Source organism: Alosa pseudoharengus, unplaced genomic scaffold, assembly GCF_046254945.1.
Source record: "Alosa pseudoharengus isolate Yale_2024_CS ecotype anadromous, Long Island Sound unplaced genomic scaffold, YU_APseudo_1.1 YU_APseudo_1.1_scf_22, whole genome shotgun sequence".
Lineage (NCBI taxonomy): Eukaryota > Metazoa > Chordata > Actinopteri > Clupeiformes > Clupeidae > Alosa > Alosa pseudoharengus.
In genome coordinates, this window is record NW_027468680.1 from 15,162,921 (window position 1) to 15,186,699 (window position 23,779).

The 23,779-nt window shown below is 39.4% G+C and overlaps 1 long non-coding RNA gene across 3 annotated transcripts; it reads right to left on the bottom strand.

The window, feature by feature from the left end:
• Positions 1-11,260: 11,260 nt before the first annotated feature.
• LOC143139300 (uncharacterized) lies at positions 11,261-19,105 on the bottom strand. Of its 3 annotated transcripts, none has more exons than XR_012990374.1 (4): positions 14,383-14,831; positions 13,529-13,745; positions 12,231-13,449; positions 11,261-12,058 (listed from the first exon to the last, which is right to left on the bottom strand). It is a non-coding gene; the product is annotated as an uncharacterized LOC143139300 (long non-coding RNA). The 3 variants fall into 3 exon arrangements; XR_012990373.1 differs by lacking the exon at positions 11,261-12,058 and adding an exon at positions 18,816-19,105 and having other exon boundaries at positions 12,073-13,449; positions 14,383-14,498; XR_012990372.1 differs by lacking the exon at positions 11,261-12,058 and having other exon boundaries at positions 12,073-13,449; positions 14,383-14,827.
• Between the last annotated feature and the right edge of the window lie 4,674 nt (positions 19,106-23,779).

Below are 23,779 nucleotides of genomic sequence, written 5' to 3' on the forward strand. Positions count from 1 at the left end.
CAATATGGCGGAAAATCCATCATGGCGGAAAATGACGTCATAGGGTGCGTTGAACTCGGCTTGGTCCAAGGATTCCAACGATACCTCATTTTTGACAATCGGGCATACGGGTCAAAAGTTACGTGCGTGAACGCATGTCTAACTTTGGCCTGTTGGTGGCGCTAGAGTGCTCAAGCTGCTGACATGAAACTTGGTGAACTTAAACATGGGACTGTCCCCAATCGGTGTGCCAAATTTCACAACTTTTTACCAGACGGTTCTATGGGCTGCCATAGACTCCCATTCGGGAAGAAAGATGTTAAATAATAATAAGAAATCATAGAAACACAATGGGTGCCTTCGCAGCTTCGCTGCTTGGCCCCCAATAAAGATATTACGAAATACTGTACATCTCATGATGAGTAGTTATTCACCATCATTTGCAAATTGGTAATGACGGTTAAAAGTGATTAGGGGAGAGGCGAGAGACACGTATGGAGCACAGCTGAAGACGCACTGTCACAAGATATAAGCAACTCCTCTGCAGGATAAATGTTGTTTTATTCAGTCATTTGAGCAACATTAGGGTAAGTGTTGCTTTTTCCAGCCTATGTTTTCGATGGTAACCCATTGTCAGTCAATAGTGAAAGTAACTGCATATAACTGTCTTGTCGTTGACTGACTCCTTGGTGAAGTTAGTTTCACTTTGCCAATGAGTTCAAATAATAGACGAGTGCAAATGCGTGAAGGCTATGCTAGGTTTTAGTAAAGCATGGTTTAAGAATGACTATTCCATACGGTCTCGCAAGCAGCCTCCTTCAAATGCGCCGTTGAATGCCAAAATACCGATGCATTTATTTGACATATCGCGCATTGCGCCGTTAAAGGGAATGACAGATGTCATTCTCATTGGTTTAAAATGATGTTACGCCCCAAATACACCCATATGACTGATTAAAAGACATAGGAACACCTTGTTACGCCATGCGCTCCACTTTTGAGAACGAAACCCCTCCCAATGTGAACTGGACATCCTACTAAATTTGAATAGACTTTTGACGAGTGACGATGCACTTTAGAATGTCATGATAGGGCCCTAAGTCCGCTTGATACTGTAAGGCGTAGGCTAAGCCATTGGTTTCCAAAGGAGATTTTATTTGTGTCGCCAGCATAGCCTATTGACGATTTATGTTGTAAATAGGCCTACCTTATAAGCCTACCTGTAGGTTAGGGCAGTGTTTCCCAAACTTATTTTCTGGCGACCCACTTTTTAAAAATGACAGACCATCGCGACCCATTTCACTTCAAATCTACCCTGCAACCACCAATATTGTTTAAGGCCACAGGTTCTCCAACTTTTCTATGCCTCCCCCAACCATACATTGCTATAGGATCTCTGCTTTGAACACGGTTGTGTTGCATTTTGAGCACCATCAGCGTGAAAAGTTGGAAATGACTACTGAAAATACGTTTTAATGCGCATCCGAGAGTAGGGGAAATTCTCGCATGTTGCGCAGTCGTCATTCGTCAGCATAGTAAGCTGTTCCTGTATTTCTAAAAAAAAAAAATGTTGTAGGCTACATTGCGTTGCAGACAAATGGGTCCATAACACTGTGGACGTCAATTCCAATGTAAACAGCAAATAACTCAAGTCGTTATATTGTATTGTTGTATTATATTGTATTGTATAGTCGTTATATCAGAACAAGAGGCGTTTGCGCAATATTGCGAGGTAGAAAACGAGAGGAATAGTGTTTAAAATGCCCATTTAAATTGTAAACTAAGATTAATGCACTGTTGTGAATTTTAAATCAGAAATAAGAATGTGAGGAGGTTGCTATTAACTTTAAAGATTGCATCTGCAATCAAAACTATGCAAATTGAATGGCCTTATGTCCGGTCTATGGATGTCTGCTTTAGTTGACAGCACGGTCACTAGATTTTAATCGGTAAAGTTGAGGAACTGGTATCTATTAATGTTGCAAATAGGCGGATTCATGTCCCTTGCAGTTTGCAACTGCGAGGTACATGGCAGGCCCCCCACAGAACGGTTTCATTTTGAGAGGTAGATATCCATGCTCAGGCACCCCCTCTGCGATGCGTTCGTCCCCCAGTTTCATGCGCCAGTTTCATGAGCTTTTATGACAAAACCGTGACTGTGGTAGTTAACAATCTACATCCTAATAGAAAACTGTTAGCTTTCCTGGTATCAAATGACAAATGGTATCAGTTAGGCCTATAACACAACATAAATTGTGCTGGCGACCCAAATAAAATCTCCTGCGACCCACCCGTGGGTCGCGACCCAGACTTTGGGAAACACTGGGTTAGGGAAGCTAACAGCTTTCTATTAGGATCTAGTTTGTTAGTTACAGTTTTGTCATAACTCCCTGATGCATTTTTGCATTTAGAATAGCCAGAGCGTGGATATCTCAATCGGAAAATTAAACAATATCGGGTGCCTATGGACTAGGCTGGGTGAACCCAGCCTGATCTGCCCGCTATTTATTTTTTGATTTCTTAAAAGATTGAGCTTGGTCTGGTGAAAGCCAGACTAGCCATGGACCTCATTTACACAATGCAAGGGAACATGAATCAGCCTATATTTGCACGAACAATAACGGACAACAGCTCTTCAACTTTGGCCCGTTGAAATGTGTATGAACAGTGTAGCGACGCATTTCATCAAGGCCCATTTGGACATGTCTGTTATTTGCACCACTGTTTAGATGTAAAACAGCATTTCGTTTCAGACTACTGTTAGGCCTACTTAATTTGTGCATTAACAATAACGTTTCAGACTACTGTTACTTAATTTGTGCATTGACAATAAAGTATTACATGAACTAAAGATGACTAAAATCTTATGTAGAAGAAGAAACATTCAAAAAAAATTCATCCATCCAAAAATGACCTTTTGTTTTTGATAGCCTAGCTGTTGAAAACGGCATGGAACTGACAGATATGTTTTTGTTTATAAATAAATACATAAATAAATAAATAAATAACATTATGCTGATACCTTTTGCTTTTCCCAAATACAATGTAGCCTACAGGTGTACGTGACCTTAATGGATGAACTGTGATGAACTGCCCTACCTGGAATTGTTTAGAGATTTTAAAGGTTTTATAACAATGCTACATCTTCTTTGGCTATTCTACAATCTATTCACCTTTTCAGCACCAGTAGGCTACTTTCTGTGCAGCCGCACACACACACTCAGGCATGCCAAACAAGCATACACAAAAGTTTCAAGAGTGGGGGATGGAGTAAAATATGGAGACAAATTGAAGTGTGATTTATTTTCGCGGAACGGATGTACAGGACTGAGCAGCGGTCATATTTTGTACCGCTATGCGGTACATCTAGTTAAAGGTGCTCTAAGCGATGCCACACGTTTTTTTGGCTAAAACATTTTTTGTCACTTACAGCAAACATCACTTCACCATCCGCTAGCTGCCTGTGTCTTAAATACACTGTAAAAAATACGCAATCTCTGTGGACAGCCCAGGCTCCAGAAACGGCAACAAAAACAGCCTGGGCAAACCTAGCCCATAAAAACATAACAAACTGTGCCAGCAAATCACAGATGACATGCTCATTTAGGAGAGTTTCAATTGCACGGGAGGGAGGGGGAGGAGGAAGTATCGAGCTAGCTCTCTGTTTTGTTTGAACGTCAATAGAAGTGACATTACCCAGCATCGCTTAGAGCACCTTTAATAAAAGAAAATTAAAAAGTGTACTCCTATTTGCATCATATTATATAGCCAATACATTATGTAAACAATTAACTATGTATGATCTACACAAGGTGGAAAATCCATAACAAAGCAACTAGATTAAATTAAAATGTTTTTGAAAGGTCCATAAGCAGTCATCACTCATTTGAATATAGAAAACAACCGGCTTGACACCAATGTATATAAAACATTTAATGTAAATGTAAAAAATACCAATTTTACAATGAAGTATGAAAATAAATACTGTACCAGACAGATACAAATGTGGCATATTTTAGTGTTTTTCAGTAAAACAGAATTAATTTTCTCTGTAGAAAGTTTTTTCACTTCACATTATAAGCAAGAAGCTATGTCTATGCCCTTTGTAGCAAATACTTTTTTTTCAATGTTGTTACATCATTGTGTTGAAATGAATATACACTAATACTTGTGATAATATGAAAGAATTACCTGTCAGGAAGTCTCCTGGAGGGTATTCCATCAAGCAAGCTAAAGGCAAATCCAGGCTTATTTCGATTAGTCTCACTAATTTAAGTGAGAGTTCTGTTCCATTAGTGTGGCTTACAGAAATTCTAGCTCAGTATCTGAATATATGCCTATGAACTAGCCTGCTCCGTAGGAGGCTAACTTTAAAGCTTGGAGTTAATTCCCAATCACAAATTCCCAAACATAAATGTATGCTTTCATCCTTCTGCAAGTTATAGCCTACTACCACTATTTCTTGTTTTTATTTTTTGTGATGTTCCCTTGTAAATCGAATTGAAATCCTTTAGTTTTCCCTTACTTTTACAACATATCTTCTTTTCGTCAATCTACTGTTTTGGGATACTTTTTTACTCGTACTCAAACAGAAATGCAAGCTGACCTAAGCCTTGCTTGAATGAACTAAGGCAAGATGCTGCTAACTTGAGTTAATGGAACAGCTTAAGCCTCAAGTGAAAGTCTACGCTAGTTCAAGCCAGGCTATTTCGGTTAAGCGCCGCTTTTATTAGCAGCGTTGATGGAATACCCTCCTGTTCAGTAAGAAATGCAGAATCATTTCAAGCCCATAACATTGTTACATTCAGTAGTCATCTCCTCTTGATCCACTAGCTGCCCATTCAATGAGTACACTGTAAAAAACCTCTGTCTCTGTAGGCAGCCCATGCTCCAAAAACTGGAAACAAAGTGGGGGCAGCCTGTCCCCCAAACAAAAACAAAACCCTGTGTGGAGTTTCTCTGGGAATGCTGAATGTAGGGGTGAGCTACCTCTTTAGCTTGTTTAGTTTGGTCCTTGGTTAAAATATAACGTATGTTGTTTTGGACAAAAGTGTCTACTAATAATTTAAATATAAATATAAACTATTAAGCTGCATAGCATCTAGTCCTTTGTAGGGGTTTGAAGTTCTTCATGTTGTGCCTCCATGACAAATACATGTTTCTGTCTTGAGGAAGATTTCTTTAGTTCTGTTTGGCTTTAACAGAAATAATCCAAGAATAGCCAGGAAGAAAAATGCAAGTAGTATAGGAAGGAGAATGAACTCTCTCTGCCGCTGAAAACCATGACTGCGGTTGGAAGTATCTTCTTCATATTCTGTTAAAAAGACAGGAGGAAATATGGAATAGTTTATAACTGCATATTTCTGAGCAATGTAATGTCATCATAAAATCACATGCTGTAAATTTAGTCTCAATCTAGTTAATCAATATTTTTTTATCAAGGTCTCTTTAACTAATCATTCCCAGGTGGAACAAGATATTTAACTTCCCAAAAGGTGCTAACTTCCTGCTTTTACATCACCTCCCAGATATCCTAGTGTTTACAGTTAACATGTAACATGTATTTTGGAATTCACTCTACCTACCAGATAACAGACTGATGTTCCTCCTGATCTCCTGCATGAGATCCTCATTCTTCAGTATAAATGTGAGGGTGGCATTGGAGTTCCCTTTGAGAGTCAAAGAACTGGACACTGCATAAAGTCCTGACAGTGTATCCTGTGTGACATCTGTCTCTGTGCTGTTGGTGAGGTCTTCATGGTCTCGCAGCCAGTGCAAGGTGGGAGCTGGGAATCCTCCGCCTGCAGTTAGGAGTAGCTTCACACTTCCAGAACGAACAGAGAACTGCAGCACTGGCTCTGAATATGGTGCTGAAACGGAGAGACACAAGATTAAACTCTTGATTCACTCTGATTGGGACCATCATGTCACTGTCGTCATATTTGCACGTACATCAACTAGAATGGCCATGAGGCCACTGGACACCATGGAAGTATTACTACTGATGTTATAAATGGTCAATACTATAAGTACAGCTTTTGAAGTCACTTCAATTCAAGTAATTCATTTCAAACTTTCAATTAAATTATCAATAATTTCAATAAAAGTAACAAACATAACAGTAACATACAACATAACAGTTTACAAACTTCATATAATGTGCAGTAGGAATCCCACCCCTGTCCCATGTACCCATATCTGGAGAGTGTGTTTATTGTATTTACCTGCCACTTTTAAGGGGAAGCTCTTCTTCTCACTGCCCAGCTGTGAACTCACTGAGCAGACGTATTCCCCTACGTCGTCCATGGTGACATTCTCCAGCCTGAGAGATGCGTTGCCCTTCTGCATCTCTGAGTGGTACAGGTGGGTCCGTTTGGCATAGTGTGGGCTCTGGCGCTTGAGCTGGTCACGATTGTAATAAAAACTGTGAACCACTTCAAGTCCACGTTGCCAAGTGATAACAATGCCTTCTGGCTGCCAGGAGTTCCCCACGGAGAAACTGCAGGGCAAGACCACAGGCTCACCAAGAGTGACCACCAGGGAACTTGGAACTATGACCTTGAATTCTGTTGAAAAGATTATTGAGATGAGAAATTGAAGTCTAATATTTCTATTGTCTAAGTAATGACCTCATTACACATATCAGGAAATATATGAATATTCGCTGATACAGAGCCTTTTCACCCAGTGGAATCATGGGTATTGTAATGTAGGCCTACAGTACATTAGGCCCTAGGCCCTATATTAAACCACTCCCAGAAGCTTAATTTTGAAAGTTTGTCTATAGCCGAATTCATGTTAATGGTTCTAGATGCATGCTTGCCCAAAGCAACTTACAATGACATCAATAAACACATTAACATTAAAAATTAACAGTTTAAAGTAGGCTAGCCTAAGTCATTTAGCCAACATAGCCTACTAATATTATTGATAATAGCCTAAATTCCAAAATTAGTAAAAGGCTAATATTGGCAACAGAACTGAAACAAATCACTCGGTGTAAAATAAACAATTGTTCTATTTTGTTTGTTCAAAAGGCACGAAACAAGAGACTGACTTACCGTAGTTGTAAGCTTTAACGATAAGCAGAGAGAGGTAGAGACCTTGAACAATCCACGTAAGTTTGAAGTGCATTTCACACTTCCGTCTCTTCAAAATAGGTCTAACTTAAAATAACGTTTGTTGCTAAAATATCAGTGTTCCGTGATCGAGACGATGGTTACACCTACGTGTCTACTCTTCTACTGCTTCACACCATACTTGACAGTCGGACAGCCTGATATATGGGTCAGCGTCATGGCGCCTGATTCCCCGCCCACCCTTGCCTTTTTTCCAGCCTAGCAACTTACAAATATTACATCGTCATGGAATGATGTGTTTTTGTTTTATTCGTTGTTAAGGTATATAAATGGCAATTGCAGTCAGATGCCAATATTCTCACCGTCTTCTGTGCCAAAACATATATATATATATAACAATATTTTTTGAAAATACAAAAAAACTGAAGTCACTAATAAATGTGGCCATTGTGACAAAGTGGCTGCGAGAATAGGTCTGTCCCAGGATTCTGTAATCAGAAACATGCAATCATCCCATGAGCACACTTCCATTCCTGTCCAGCAAGAGTGTTTAAGTTTGTCTGTTGCTGCCACTGCCTTTATTCTCAGGACAATCTTTTAAAATTATTTTGGCACACCAGACAAAAAATATCTTGATCCAGGTTGTGACCTTGCTCCTGTCCACTCTCTGTAGCCTACACACCTGTAACCATACAACCAAAATGATCAATTACACCTTAAACCCAGCCCACATCTTCTTCCAGTTTATCGATTTTGGGATAGCGATACAGCCTGGCCCTGCCCACCTAGATCTCCTTTCAGAGAGATACTAGTCTGGAACACCATAGTAATATTTCTAGCAGACCCCAGAATGGATAGGCCAATCAGCGACGAGAGGGGATGATGCTATAGTTTCGAAATCCAAAGCGGCTGTGGTAGGCCTAGTAGCAACACCAGCTAACATCGGAGATTGCAGTCAGAAGAATGTGCAAATTTATGTACAGCAAAGGTAGGCCTACACAGATTGTTTCCTGATTGTCAATGTGGTTTATTTTTGGAACATGTTGCTGCCATCAAAACACTATAAGATTTCTCCAAAATGAAGCTGAAATGTCTATTCTCTATATTCTCATGATTTTCAAATCATCACATTCTGGTTTTTTTGTAATTTGAAAATATAGTATATGTGGTTACAAATGTGATTACTGAATTCATGAAAGCTCACATTTTCAATAATGCATACTGAAATGTGGCCTAAAAAAATAAGGCTACCCAGCATTTTTTTGTGCTTAATATGTAGCAACTGAGTTGTAGAAAAGGCTACATGCGGTTAAATCAAAGGCAGTTTGGTTTTTAACAAAATATGATGGGTGAAAAGGTGCTCTAGCAAACAGTTGAGCAGACCAACAAAGGGTTAACTAGCAGATACATAAGCGAGATTGCATCTAGAATCTGCATTCCAAGACACACCATGACGTAAAATGCGGGACACATCTCTCACAGCCACGCCTCTCTGTTGTCTCATGGCTTAGCAACCAGGAGCAGACAGGAACCGATACCAATTTCTTGTTCCACTTTAGTTGTGGAATTGAGTTTTGAAATATGAAACATCTGACAATGCTGGCTTTTTTTGGGTATTATTTGATGATTGATAGGGCAATGGGCTTCACAGCATCTTCATCCTCCTGTAACATTTCACTCAAGATGTGTTTGGATATGATCTCTGCAAGTGGCCATGCAGGAAAATTCCTCCCCAATCCCCTGCATTATAATGAGTAGCCTATCATTACCTGCCTTGAAAGCCAACATCCAAACATCGAGTGCAGGTAAGAATTTGCTCCAAATACAGAACAGTTTCAACTGATTGGGGACTTCTGACATTTCTCCTGTAGATTAGGATGTTATAAGGATTATAACCTGACCCCAATTTCAGTTAAAGCAGAGAAAGTTTCCCCCTACAAGACGTTTTAGGTATATTTTCATGGAAAATATATGTTCATTTTGAATTTGATACCAGCAACACGTTTCAAAAAAAGTTGGGACGAAGGTAACAAAATGCTGGAAAAGTTGTGTAATGATAAAGACAACAAAAGGAGGAATGTTTCACAACTAATTAGGGTAACTGGCAACATGATTGAGTATGAAAAAGAGCATCCCAGAGAGGCAGAGTCTCAGAAGTAAAGATGTAGGGGTATTCATCACTCTGTAAACCTGTGTGGACAAATGATGAAACAATGTAATTTTAATGCTTCTTAACATTAAATTGTGAAGTATTTGGGGAGTTCATCAGTAGGCCTACATAAAAATACTCCAGAATCCAGAGGAATCTTTGCAAACTAGGACAGAGCTGAAAAAGAAATGGGACCACATTTAAAATCTATCAAACTGGTCTTATCTTCTAAACATTTACAGAATTGTGTTAAATGAAGGAGGTGAAGCAGCACATTGGTAAACATTCCTTGTCCCAACTTTTTTTGAAAAATGTTGGCATGAAATTCAAAATTATCTTAGGCTAGGCTATTTTCCATGAAATAGTATTTTTTATTTTATTTTCAACATTTGATATGTTGTTTATGTCCTTTTTGCTGCTAAATATGGGTTTACAAGGCTTGTAACAGGAACATGACGGAGCATAGCAAGATATCAGCAGCCGCTTCCGGGAACCCGGATCACACGGGAGGGGGGGAGGGGGGGTCAAAACCCCTTTATCAGAACAGAGGCAGAGACTGTTCCATTGAAGTCTATGGCCATAGCTCAGAATTTCACCACATGCTAAGATCTTGGTTCCTAGAGTTAGGAATGTAAATTTTGGGCAAGTTTTCATGATCCTCAACCCCTTATGACCATTTCAGGTAGGCCTACATTTTTAGCGTTTTTCAGCTTTCCAGAGAACCTTTTATCAGGTGTGCGCCTGTTATTTATTGCTGCTGTTGGCCGGTTGCTACGTAGGCTACGCTCATCAATACGTCGACGACACGCTTGCAGACAGGACTCGATCCCCATTTCGCGCAACTGCTGGGAAGTGGTTTCCCTGGAAATCTTATCAAGACCATTTTCCGAATCCCATTTCCCGATAGCCTATACCCGCTGACTACCTTGTTCTTAAGAATTTGTTATTGTCATGTACTCATAAAAGGAATTAAAAGATGTTTTATGTAGCCTATCAGCAATATAGTCAGTTTGTAGCCTATTATACATAGCCTAGCCTACTGTAAATAAAATAGGCTAAAACTCGTAAATATAGAATTGCTTCTGTTTCAGTAGGCCCTAATGTATTTAAGATAGGTAGCTTGCTTGCCCTATCCAAATATGATAACCTATCGATGAGATGACAAAAAATATTTTGGCCTATCTTTCCACACTTTATTGCCACATTCACCCTGTAATTCTGGTCTGTGTAGCCTATTAATTTGTAGGCTACATTTCATCTTTGGTCATGCTGACTAAATTAGGCCTAAGTCAAGTTCCCATCATGAGGCTAAGTCACATTGCCAGTGAAACTTCTAGTGTGTTCTAGAGTTCATTGTTTACATAAACCCTTATGTCAACTGTTGATACAGGCTTAAATTTTCCCAGTCATGGTGACACCACTTCCCAGTGATGAGTCCAGAAATGTGTATAACAAAGATGATGTTATTCGCAAACTGAAAGTGTTCTCTGTCACCCCTCACCTCCTGCTGCTACTTTTCGAAATCATAATTCAACCCACTCTGCTGTACTGACTATGTAATGTATAAACTATTTATGTTTAGAAGTCCTTCTGGTCATATTCAAAGTCAAGAGATACAAGATGACAAAATACAAAGTCTCTGTAAACCTCCCACTGCTTTAGAAAATAAACTACTATATGTTATTAGTTAAGCTTATTGTCAGCGTTATATTCATTCACTGAATCATTTCCGTCTTGTTCAGAGATAACCATGGACTTTACACCTGGGTGTATGAGGCTTATACTTTCACTTTCTTTGTATTAAAGTGTAATGACTGAATGCTTTTTGACAGCTTGGAACATGCTGATACAGGCTCAAGTACAGTTATGTTTTCAATAAGTCAACGGAACAAAGAAAATAGTGGGCTCTAGAACATTTGAGAAAGTGCTTGAGTACCAGGTAGAGGTGACCATCTAAAAACACTGTGCTGGTAATTTTTGATACACTGCATGTACTCTATGATACCACTGGCAGTAAGATTAAACTCTCAGTAAAAGACCTTTTGAGAGAAACTTTCAACCAATAATCCATAATCTTTTTAATTAATTTAAATTAAATATTCTGGCGTATCTTTCCATTTCAATGAAATTCTATATGTCGATGGTAACAGTGAAACACTGCAAAATTATAATATTCCCTCTTATCTCTAAACACATAATCACACACAGATGTAGGCAGGGACGGTACAGGAATGGAATGAAATCTCAGACATCTCATATGTTGAAGAACACAAAACAGAAACATCAGGACATAAACCACTTATGAATATAAAAATCATAAGTTCCAATTCCAACTCTCAACATCCACATCTTCGATGTACTAGATGACTACAAGCCTTCACACTAACTGGATGTATTGCCTTTTAAAATGCATCTCATTACTCTGCTGTCACCTAGTGGTACATTTGGGAGTGTGTCAGAGGGGGACTCGAAACGCTTGCCCGATTTCAACAACCTGAACATGCAGCTACTGGGATAGGTAGAGTCCTTTATCATTTTAATGGCTCTATTCTTGCATCAGCTGATGTATACATAATGCAGGGAGGGGAGTCCTAGAGATGCGCTCAGATGATATCAGACACATGAAATCATCATATCATTATATGCTAAATTCGATATGCTAAAATAACTGCTAAATTCAGTGTCTGATGTTCAAAATGGCAATCGCAAGTTATACTGTTTTCAGTTTAACTCCTTGTTCTTAACATTAGCATACTTATACACATATACTTCAGAGTTCACTCTTCATTCATTTGTGCAAGGCATGGTCTTGTTCAGTTTAAGATCAGTGCAGAGTTAAAATCGGCAGGTGCTGCAGATAGAATATAAATAAATAAATACTTTATTTGTTATTATATATATATTAAACAAAAACACAACAATCCATAGTCAGTAAGTGGCATAAAACATCAACAAAATGTATTTACAATATATGAGGGTAATAGTTATACCCAGTCAATGACATAAAATGCCAAAATACCAACCTGCTGCATTGAATGGATCCATAACTCAGTCATACTGAGCAATGTTCTTTTGAACTATTTTTGAAATAATCCAATGACGGAAGAGATGTGCTGCTTAATACATGGGCTCACTAGGGTGGCTCCAGAATCAGATTTCAGCACCTTCACTCAGATTCTCAAAGACACCAGGATTTCCTTGATCGAAGCCTCTGCCCCATACTTCAAAATTTCAGGTGAATGCAGTGATCTTGTCTCTGAGGTAGGTCCTTGTCTCTGCCTTGAAAATGAAGATTTAATTAATTGAGCTTTCCAAATGCATCACTGATGTAGGCCTGTTTCATCAGAAATTGCTCATCACTGAACTTGCATGTAGCCTCATACATACATAGTCCTCCTCTAAAAAGAGCCAAATCTCCGCTCTGAGCTCACATGCGTGACAACACTTTACCTCGGGAGAGCCACATTGCCTCATTGTGAAACAGCATCATTTCCTCACAAAGTGCAGAGAACGGTCACACTTTCAGGTTTCGGGTCAGGTTTTGACAAAATTGACCACACTCACAACCTCTGTCAAAATCTTGTTTAGTTCGGGCTGAGCTGCCCTATCAATAAAACAGTACCTTCATTGCACATCTGGTGCAACCTGCTTGATCAGTGCCTGCAGTGCTTTTCTTTTCCTTGCCATGGTCTGTGCATCATTCGAGCTAAAGCCCAAACAATTTTGATATTTTAGCTCGTTCTGGACGTACTTGCAGGAAAGCATATCCGCACTCAAAATAAAAACTGTTCATTTCATATATCCGCCTGGTAAATAGCGGAATATCAGTATTTCGTCCACTCGTAATGCAAAATGTGTCTGCATTTTTCTAGGAGTTGCTCTTCAAGATCACCTGAAAATGTTGCATACTGTATGTCTTGCAACTGTGTTGTTGGATGGGGTTAGTTTTCAATTTCACTGCGCTTGTCTCATCAAGCATAACTGACGCCATGTGGGGAGAATAAGCTGCTGACACCGCCGGTCATGTCTCTCCGCCCCACACTTTGCCTTACAGAGTTTACCTCAAACAGGTTCTTCCACTTCAGGTTTTATATATTCTGTACAAACACACGACTCCTGCTGCACTGAGGATAAGTGCTAGAAAAACTCCCCAACGTATGTGACCTCTGGCCATGTGTGTCCAGTTGGAATGGGTCACAGGAGTGGACTCCGTTGTTAAAGCCTCCATGGGTGAAATGCAATCTGTAATATGTTAGATGGAGCATAAATAAGGCCAACGAATAACAATACAGGCCAATCTGAAGTTTGGAGCCATACTGACCTGGTGGGTTGTAGTCATATTTTCCCTCTGGAATATAGTGACCCTGAGGTGGCCAGAGGGTGCACTGTTAAGTACCACAGTCTGCCATGGCTGATTCAGGCAGGAGCAAAGAAAAGTCCTCCCCCACCTCATATGAATAGTTAGCACCTCGCGGGATTGTTGTGTGATTGTCATGTAGGTTCTTTATAACAAGCCATTCCTTCACAGATCCACTGACCTAATACACACGCACACACACACACACACACACACACACACACACACACACACAAATGTATCTTGGTTGGCTAATGGCTAATTGGATGAGGCAACACATTCCCTATCAATTCTTCATTTGAAATGACCCTTTATTGGTCCTCTTATTGGTCTTCTAATTTTCTGCTAACCCACCACACCAACCAGTTGGCTCCAACACACAACCACCGTATATATTTTTTAAATGATATGAAATGAAATGATAAATAAATCATTAAATTACTCAGGCATCTCATCAAAGGTGAAAATATTCCAGTCCTACTGTGTTCTTTCTGTGTAAACTTGCAACCTGCATTACATAAATGGCATGTGAGAGGCAGAATGCAGTGTGAACATGAGAGTAACAGGATGTTACATGAGTGTGAAGGGGAAATTGAATGTGTATATTGTGCTATTTGAGAAGGTTCTGTGAGACACAATTTGAGATGAACCCGGAATGTCTTCCGAATCCACAAATGAGGTCGCTGTCTTTTCTACACTTCTCAAACTCTCAAATGCTACCCATAGTATGCTACAGCAAGAATTGAGACAAAATAGTCCAAACAGTTTTAAAATCTCAGGACCATGGAATAATGTGTGTATTGCCACTGCATACAAACCTTTTGCCAGCTGATTTTGAGATACTGCACTCCTTGTACTGATTGTGCCTTGCATGGTATTGTGCGACGTTCTGCTGACACCACCACCAGGGTCAGGTCTGCAGCCAGTAAACACACTGCAGAAACAGAAGTATTATTTCTAAATGAACAAAAAAAAAATCTATTTATATATCACAAATGACACCACCATTTCTGAAGTGCTTAGTCAACAAACTTGGGCTCATCTCTAATTACTGCACTTGTAGCCTATCAGCAATGCAGGCAGGCCGATCTTCTGACTTCCATGTTAACTGGCTACGACTATAGACAGTATAAGAAATAGATACAACTTAAATGGAGAGAAGTGAAGTCAATTTACACTTTGTTTGTTTGTTTGTTTGTACAGTTCTGTTAACCTAGCGACATTAAAGATTTTTCTGGCGACAATAACACTTCTAGTCAATCCTAAATCTGCCGGCGATGCAATGCAACATACTGCTGAAACTTGGCATATGGACAAAAATAACATGCTTCAGGCTGTACATACGTCAGAACAATGACCACTCCAATCTACTCAGATTAAAGGGACACCAGGCAACGTTTTCGTGTTAATTACTCATCTTCGTAAATCGGTATATGGTTAAATGACTCATTACAGGGCGAATGAAGACTCTCTCGCCCGCCCCTACTGCCTGTAGGAAAAATATCCCGCTTGCAAGTTCAGTGTATCTTACCTGCCAACCGAAGCAGGATCAATTACATCCTGCATCCACAGCACAGAGGCAGGCTAACTAAATGCTAGCGATTGTTGCATACCTGTGTATAATGGCAGAGCCAGCGAAAAAGCAGCGAAAACCCTTGATGGAAGATGCAAAGAAAAGGAAAAAAGCTTCAGACCGAGCGAAGGGGGAGTTTCGTAGAGAAAAAGCATCAGGCTTGCCTGGTGTCCCTTTAATGTCATTTTGGTCCCCCTAATGAAAGTTCCATAAAGCTTTGCTGAAGATTACACAAAATGAATCCTTTACTGGGAATGTTCATGGATCATTCACTAAACCGAAACATTTTTGCTGGGCTGTTTAGTCCCAAAATAAACCCTAGGCTGTACAAACAATGTAACTCCTATGTATTTGATCTCAATGGCAAAACACTATTTGATTGCCCCAATTGCCTGGGTGTTGCCCGGGTATTCTATATATATATATATATTCTCCGAGAATTGTGCATACTCCCTAATTACTGTTTATGTAAAAAGCAGTGAACACCCAATCAGTGCAGAGACCTGATATCTGAGGCCTAGCAGACAATGGAGAACACAATTCGGCACCAGTCATTGATTGTACAGACGACGAGGTTGGTTTTCATACAGTAGCAGTAGAAGCATAAACTGTACTGTTGTGGGTGGCACGCGTCACTCCCCTAACTGTCCCATATCACTTGCCCACTGTACAACGCCACTGTCACAGTAGGGGAGTGGCACGGAACAGTAGGAGAGTGGCGTACGCCACCAACAGTACAGTACAGTTTTTGCTCCTACTGCCTCTGTTTAAATTGAACTTAATTTAGCTAGTCATTTCTTCACTTCACTTCAGAGCTTTCCAGATAATGGTAGTACACATCAGGGCGTGTCTCACACGTTGACCGTGTGACACATAGATCTTACAACAAGCCCTCATGCCACAATTTTCTCATGGTAACTTTTTTTTCCGTCTTCTCCAGTGTATAATTTCATTATTAAATAAAAGTTGAGATGCAACCATTTCACTATGCATAAGTGCCATGATGAATAATAAAATGATATTTGCTTTTATCCAAAGCAACTTACAATCAACATTACAATCAGCAATCAACATTAAATTACCATTTATTTAAATTAACAAAGTAAAGCCATAAAGCCTAAATAATATGATTATGGTTATAGATACGCTTTTGTCCAAAGCGACATACAAATACAAAACAATATAATACTTAAATTTAACAGGAAACAAATCAAAATGTTGGTCAGACTATAATACGGAGAATAGTAATTCACTAGTTCACATTCCTAAATTTGCATGAAGACATAAAAAAGCATAATAGAAAAGCATGTTTGGCGAGGTCTCTGGCCATGGTCCTGAAAGGCTTCGCGGAATCGTGCCGGAGTCGACTGCGCAGACAGGAGTCGGGCAGGATTCCGCCATACACCCCCTTATTCTTTAACTATGGAAGACTGGAGGCGTAAGGGGAGGTGGTGGGTTGCGAGCGGAGTAACACCGATGCTGCAACTTCGGCAGGTAGACTGCGAATAAATAACCTGACTGATTGAAGAAGGAGGCGTGGCAAATTCCGTTACGCTCCTCCCGAGTGTAATTATTATTATTATTAATAATAATAATAATAATTAGGGCTGTCAATCGATTAAAAAAATTAATCTAATTAATTACATACTCTGTGATTAATTAATCTAAATTAATCGCATATATAATTTTTGCTGTGAAAGTATTTTATATATTTAAATTCAAATGAATCATTGAATAATCAGCATTAGTGACATTAAAGTTCAAAAACTCTTTTATTATTATTTTCAGTGTTCAAATAATTGCCATAATAATCTATGATATGACCTAATATGCTGAGGAAATAAATTCAAAAGTGCTTCGGGAATGAGTTTTTTTTTCACATACCAGGCATTTCAGGCCACAGATAGGGGACACAATGAAAATAAATAAGGGTAAGGCTATTTGCACCCCTGGTACAATTAGCAGTGTATGCTATTCGTACCCTGGTGCAATAAGAAGTGAATTCTATTCGTACCCCGGTGCACACAGCAATGTGTCCTATTAGTACCCCGTCTAGTACAAATATCAATGTATGCTATTCGTACCCAGGTGCACACAGCAATGTGTCCTATTAGTACCCCGTCTAGTACAAATATCAATGTATGCTATTCGTACCCAGGTGCACACAGCAATGTGTCCTATTAGTACCCGGTCTGGTACAAATATCAATGTATGCTATTCGTACCCCGGTGCACACAGCAATGTGTTCTATTAGTACCTCGTCTGGTACAAATATCAATGTATGCTATTCGTACCCCGGTGCACACAGCAATGTGTTCTATTAGTACATACCTAGTAGTACCATATTGATCACACAATGTAATAATATTTTTTTTTTTTAAACAAGCAACATGTTTTTTTTGATGTTACATAACAAAGTGTGAATAGCTCAGCTGTGTAATCACTCTGTATAAGGTATGCTGTTTGCATCAATGTGCAGTTAGAAGTGGATGCTATTCGTAGCCAGGTGTTTATAGTACTGCATGCTATTTACACCCTGGTGCATGAACTAGCTAATTGTTGCAATCAAAACTTCCGTTTGAGAACCGATTTCTTATTCAAATTGCGCGCCTTCTCTCCAGAGACGTTGGTACACATGCACACTCACTCCGCCAAAACGCATCACACGGGAATCGAACCCCGGTCTCCCGCGTGTAAGACCTTGCCTGTGACCACTGCACTATCTGCTTCGATGGGAGTTATGATTTGCAAGTAAACTTAGAGTTTATAGGCCTGAACGTCATATTCACGAAATTTCTGTTAGCTAACAAACTGATGGTTGTATGTGTTCACTGAACAAAGATTATGAAAATAAAACACAACTTTTCCATTTCAACTTTAATTTGAACAGATATTAGTGCTGAAACCGTTCAGAATTCTTCACTTTCTGCTGACGAAAAAACGAATGTCGGCCATGTTTTTTGGGCACGCGAGCAACATGTTTTTGTTGTTATGTAACAGGGTGTGAACAGCCCAGTTTTTTGGCCAAGGCTATTTGTACCAGGGGTATGAATAGACACTCTGAATAAGGGTAATAAATAAACACTCCCCTCAATGTCAACACTTATTTCTTTGCATTGATGTGCGACTATAGAGTTGATGAACTCCGGTGATATGCAAATTCCTTGCTGCAGACATTGCAGAGGATTTTATTAACACTTTATTTTTTATCAACACCATCAGGCCGTTTTTTAAAAGTAAAATGTTCCAATCAATGATCCATCCAGGTTTTCTTCTCTCTCCTTCATTTTATAGTCTAATTTTTACTGACTAGAACGGCTCGGGGTCAAAGGTCATACGGAATAGATCTCAAAATAATTAATCGAAATTAATCAGTTATTTTGACAGCCCTAATAATAATAATTAATAATAATATTATTACAATCTTTGTTATTCATTATTATAATATAGCCTAAAATCCAATATTAGTAAAATACTAAATACAATTTAACAGAATAAAACAATAAAGATAAACATACTAACCACAACCCTGTATGAATTAATTAGTCCGCTTGGCATATAATGTGGGCTCAGGCGTTTAAGCTGGTCACGAGGTGAACAACTTCAATTAGGTGCTGAGAAGTGATAGCAACGCCTTTTGCATGAAACCTACCGTTTGGCAGTGTATTTAATATTTACCTGTCACACACAGAGCAGACGTATTATTCCTCTACATCATGGTGATATTCTCCAGTCTGAGAGATGCATTGCCCTTCTGCATCTCTGAGTGGTACAGGTGGGTCGGTTTGGCATAGTGCTCTGGCGCTTGAGCTGGTCCCGATTGTAATAAAAACTGTGAACCACTTCAAGTCCACGTTGCCAAGTGATAACAATGCCTTCTGACTGCTGGGCGTTTCCAACGGAGAAACTGCAGGGCAAGACCACAGGCTCACCATGAGTGACCACCAAGGAACTTGGAACTGTGACCTTGAAATCTGTTGAAAAGAATATTGAGATGAAAAATTGAACTCTAATATTTCAATAATAATAATAATAATAATAATAATAATAATATTTATTTATATAGCACTTTTCAAGCATTGAGCACAAAGTGCTTACAGACATACATGAAGAGCATTTGTTCTATGCACAAAGTGCAACAAAAGTGCTTCACACACAAGACACAAACAAACAAACAAATAACAAAAGGCACAGAAACAAGAGACAGACTTGCCGTAGTTGTAAGCTTTAACGATAAGCGGCAGAGTGGTAGAGACCTTGAACAATCTACGTAAGTTTGAAGTGCATTTTCACACTTCCGTCTCTACAAACTAGGCCTAACTTAAAATAAAGTTTCAGTTAACTTTGTCTGTTTGTTTCTAAAATATCGGCGTTCCGTGATCGAGACGATGGTTACGTGCATGCACTTCAATTCCTTGGCATACGACAGATAGCCTATCTGTGTCAGCGTCATGACGCTTCCCCGCCCACCTTTGCATTTTTTCTTTTGGGTTTACCTGACTTTCAAATCACCACATTCTGTTTTTTTACCTCCAATAACATAATGCTGAACTGAAAATATAGTAGGCCTATATGTGGTTACAAATGTGATTACTGAATTCATGAAAGCTCACATTTTTCAACCATGCATGAAATGTGGCCTAAAAAATAAGTCTACCCAGCATTTTTTGTGCTTAACATGTAGCAAATGAGTTGTAGAAAAGGCTACATGAGGTTAAATCAAAGGCAGTTTGGTTTTTAACAAAATATGATGCGTGAAAAGGTGCTCTAGCAAACATTGAGCAGACCAACAAAGGGTTAATCAGCACATACATGTGATTGCATCTAGACAAAACCATCTGCAAAGACACATGACGTAAAATCCAGGACACATCTCTCATAACAACGCCTCTCTTTATGTCTCTTGTTTACATGCCTTAGCAACCAGGAGCAGGAACTTATACCAATTTCTTGTTTCACTTTAGTTGTGGAATTGAGTTTTAAAATATGAAACATCTGACAATGCTGGCTTTTTGGATATTATTTGATTATTGATGGGGCAGTGGAAACAAAAGTAAACAGATGGGCTTCACAGCATCTTCATTATCCTAAAACATTTAACTGAAGACGTGTTTGGATATGATCTGCAAGTGGCCAGAATGGAAAATGCTTCCCCATGCACTCATGCATTATGTAAGGCATAATGGACGACACGCCATTAGACTATACAAAGTTAATACACGTTCACATCGTTCCTTCACAAAATTAATTAGAAGGAGGGGCTAAGACTGGAGGGAGGATAGACAAAAAGACAGGTGAGCAAAACCCCCTAGTCATATGTGCATCAATGGTATGACAAGCCTCGCTTTATTTCTTATCTTGGATTTCATAATTCTGCCTTTGTGAAATATCCCTCTGTCTGTTGACTGCTCTGGAGTGGAAGAGAGTTGACCAACAAGGTCGCTGGAAAAAAAAAACAGTGCGGGGTCTTTGCCTAAATTCCACTGGCAAGAGTGTATTAGTAGAATTCAGGATGAATGCACACATTGGCCAACAGTTTCTCTTCGTCCCTCACTTTAAGGTCTTTTCATTGGTTTTGATAAGTAATTGTGCGCATTGCTGAGTGTCACCCTGGTGTCATCTCGTCACGGTGGAGACATATGATATGATGATGACAACTCACAGGGTTGTGTCACAGAATGCCCCTTAAGCTAACCTATGAAATACTGAGAGAATTTAGTCTGGGCAGGCGAGAGCAAAATTGAACTTTTTGGATGTAATACTACACACACCGTACATCACCCTAAAATACCATACCAACGCTGATGTTTGCAGATTTCAAGGGAAAGAAAATCAAGGCCCTGACTTAAATTCAATTGAACAGTTCTGGAAGTTAACTAAAGATCAGGATTTACAAGAGTGACCCCTGGAATCTTCAAGATTTGAAGACTATCTGTTTAGAAGAATGGGCCAAAATGACACTTGAATACTGGACTGATTAGTTTCGTTATACAGGAAATGTCTTGTAGCCTAGCTGTCATTACAAATAAAGGCTTTTCCACAAAGTATTTAAGAAATATCAGTAGAATCAGGGAATACTTTTTTCCCTGTGTCATTCGACTTTATTACACATAACTCTACTAATGGACTTTAATGTTTGGATTTTTTATATGGGTGGATTACCTGAATTAATACTAATGTCTGGTTAAATGTCATGCAAATAGCGTCACTGGAAGTATACTTAGTGTTTTTTTTTATGTGTTTAATACTTATTTCCCCCACTGTATTTTAAGACCTATTACACATTCAGATGGGTTGTCAGATATTCCTACCACCCTCCTGACATGTTCTGATGGCTTTTTTTTGTCTCAGCCTTGTCAAGTACGAGACAGGAGAACCAGATGCGTTTCACGAACACCAGAAGGTTATCTTTATTAAATGAGGGGAAAGGGGAAGTGGAGAGTGAGAGGCTGAGTGGAGCGAGAGACCCCAGTGGCTGGAGTGGGGTCTGTGAGAGGCTGAGTGGAGCGAGAGACCCCAGTGGCTGGAGTGGGGTCTGTGAGAGGCTGAGTGGAGCGAGCAGCAGCAGACACCGGCACAGGCTGGGGCTGGGGTTGGCAGGCACAGGCAGAGTGTTCTGAGAGGGGTAGAGGCACAGAAGCGAAGATACAGAAATCTTGAAAACAGTGAAAACAGGTCTGGTTACCAGGAGCGGGAAGATGGTCGTTGTACGGTTGAACAGGTCGGGTCAAACAGGTAGGAATAAGCACGATCGGATTCTGAAGCGCATTCTGGCAATGTGCAGGACTTTTACTTCCTACAAAGAAATGTTGAATGTTAGAACAATTAAAAAACAGTTTAGATATCAAATTAACAGAATATTTACACATGCACTTGGTAGGTTAAAAGGGGATCTCTCCATGATTTTTCAACCTAGACCCTCTATTTAGTTGAAAATCCTGGAGTTTTCTTTTAAGACTTTTCAAAATATCTTGTTCATGAGGTAAGTATCCTTCCTTATCGCCTTATATTATTCGCTTTAGACAAAAGAGTCTGCTAAATTCCATAACCATCTCAAAACACCACAAAGCCTTCTTTGTAGGAAGTAAGTCCTGCACGTTGACAGAATGCGCTTCAGAATCCGATCCATTGGGTGAGTTTTCACATTATCACTCAAACCATTTTTAATGACCACAGAAGCAATGGAAACACATATCCGCTTTTGGTTTGCTTAGCATACACACCCCTCTTAAACAGTGGAGACTTGCATTATGGTGATTCAGTGCAAATACAAAGGGTTCCCTGTTCTAACAAATGGTTCTCGTTGAAATTATCCAACATGCAGCAAGGACATCCATCACGCTGTCGTTGGCATGGATATTTAATTTAACTCATTAATTTGCCAACCATGATTTGCAACATTGTTTAGCTAAGTGTTGGTTGAAATATGAAAGCCACCATTCAGTTATATTTAGCTTAAGTTTGACTTGGCTCTTGCTTTTGGCGTCATGTGTACTTCCATTCCGGTCATACACTCTTCCAGACATCTTTTAGATTAAAAGCTCCGCGATGGGACATTAGGTAGGCCTACTGTAGTATAACATTTAGCGTTGATTCAACACAATAACTTCAAGTCTTTTGCATTGTGTTGTGACTTCCATGCATTCCTGTTTTCTCTCTATAGGTGGGGAGAAGAGTTCAGTCTACCCAAACATCCACAGGTGAGCTGCATACCTCTTAACCAGGGCCCTGTTCAGAATGGTGTTTTGAGCTGTCAAAAGTTATAAAATAAAATAAAATTAAAATTAAATCAAGGAAACAGATACAAATTCAAATATTGATGTATGAGGTGAACTGACACTAGTTCTCATCAGTATTGCGTTGATGTGTTGATCTTTCCAAATATCTTTCCAAATACCCACCTCATCCAGAGGTGGGCACAAATATATCAAAAACTATTTTGTTTACAAACTACAAATACTGGCTCATGAAGGTGCCTTAAAGTCAACGGTGGGGGCCCAAAAGACCATCAAGTGACTATGATAAGCATAACCTATTGTCATGGTAATAGGTAGTGTATTGAACTGGAGTGATGAAATTTGGCTTATTTGAGAAAAAACAAAATGACAGATTTCTCTTTAAGTATTTGAAATACCTTAAATACAATCCCTCAAAGTATTTTGTTACAAACTACATTTGATTTTTTCCAATCCTGCAAAACAAATTACAAAATATGCTAAAGTAATTAAAGACGTATTTTAAATACATCTAAGTAAAATATTAACCATGTCTGACCTCACCCACACCCAGCTAAATGACAGTGGCTGGAATAGCAGATGGCTCATACCACTGATGCCACTTTTTTTCTTGCTTCCTATAACTATTGCAGATTTAGACATGATCTGGTTTGGTTTTATCGTCAGCTGTGGATATTCTCACTTGCCTGCCTGGCTCCGCCTGTATATTGTGTCAACGGTTTTCATCAGCCACCAGGGTGTTGAGCAATTCAGTGACCCGTGGGGATGACGCTACAGTTTAGAAACAGGCAGTGGCAGTGGTAGAGCTAAATGACAATACAACGGTAGTAGCAATGTCAGCCAACATCAAAGAATTGCAGCCATAAAAGCGTGTACATTTGTACATCAAAGGTGTTTCCTTGCCAT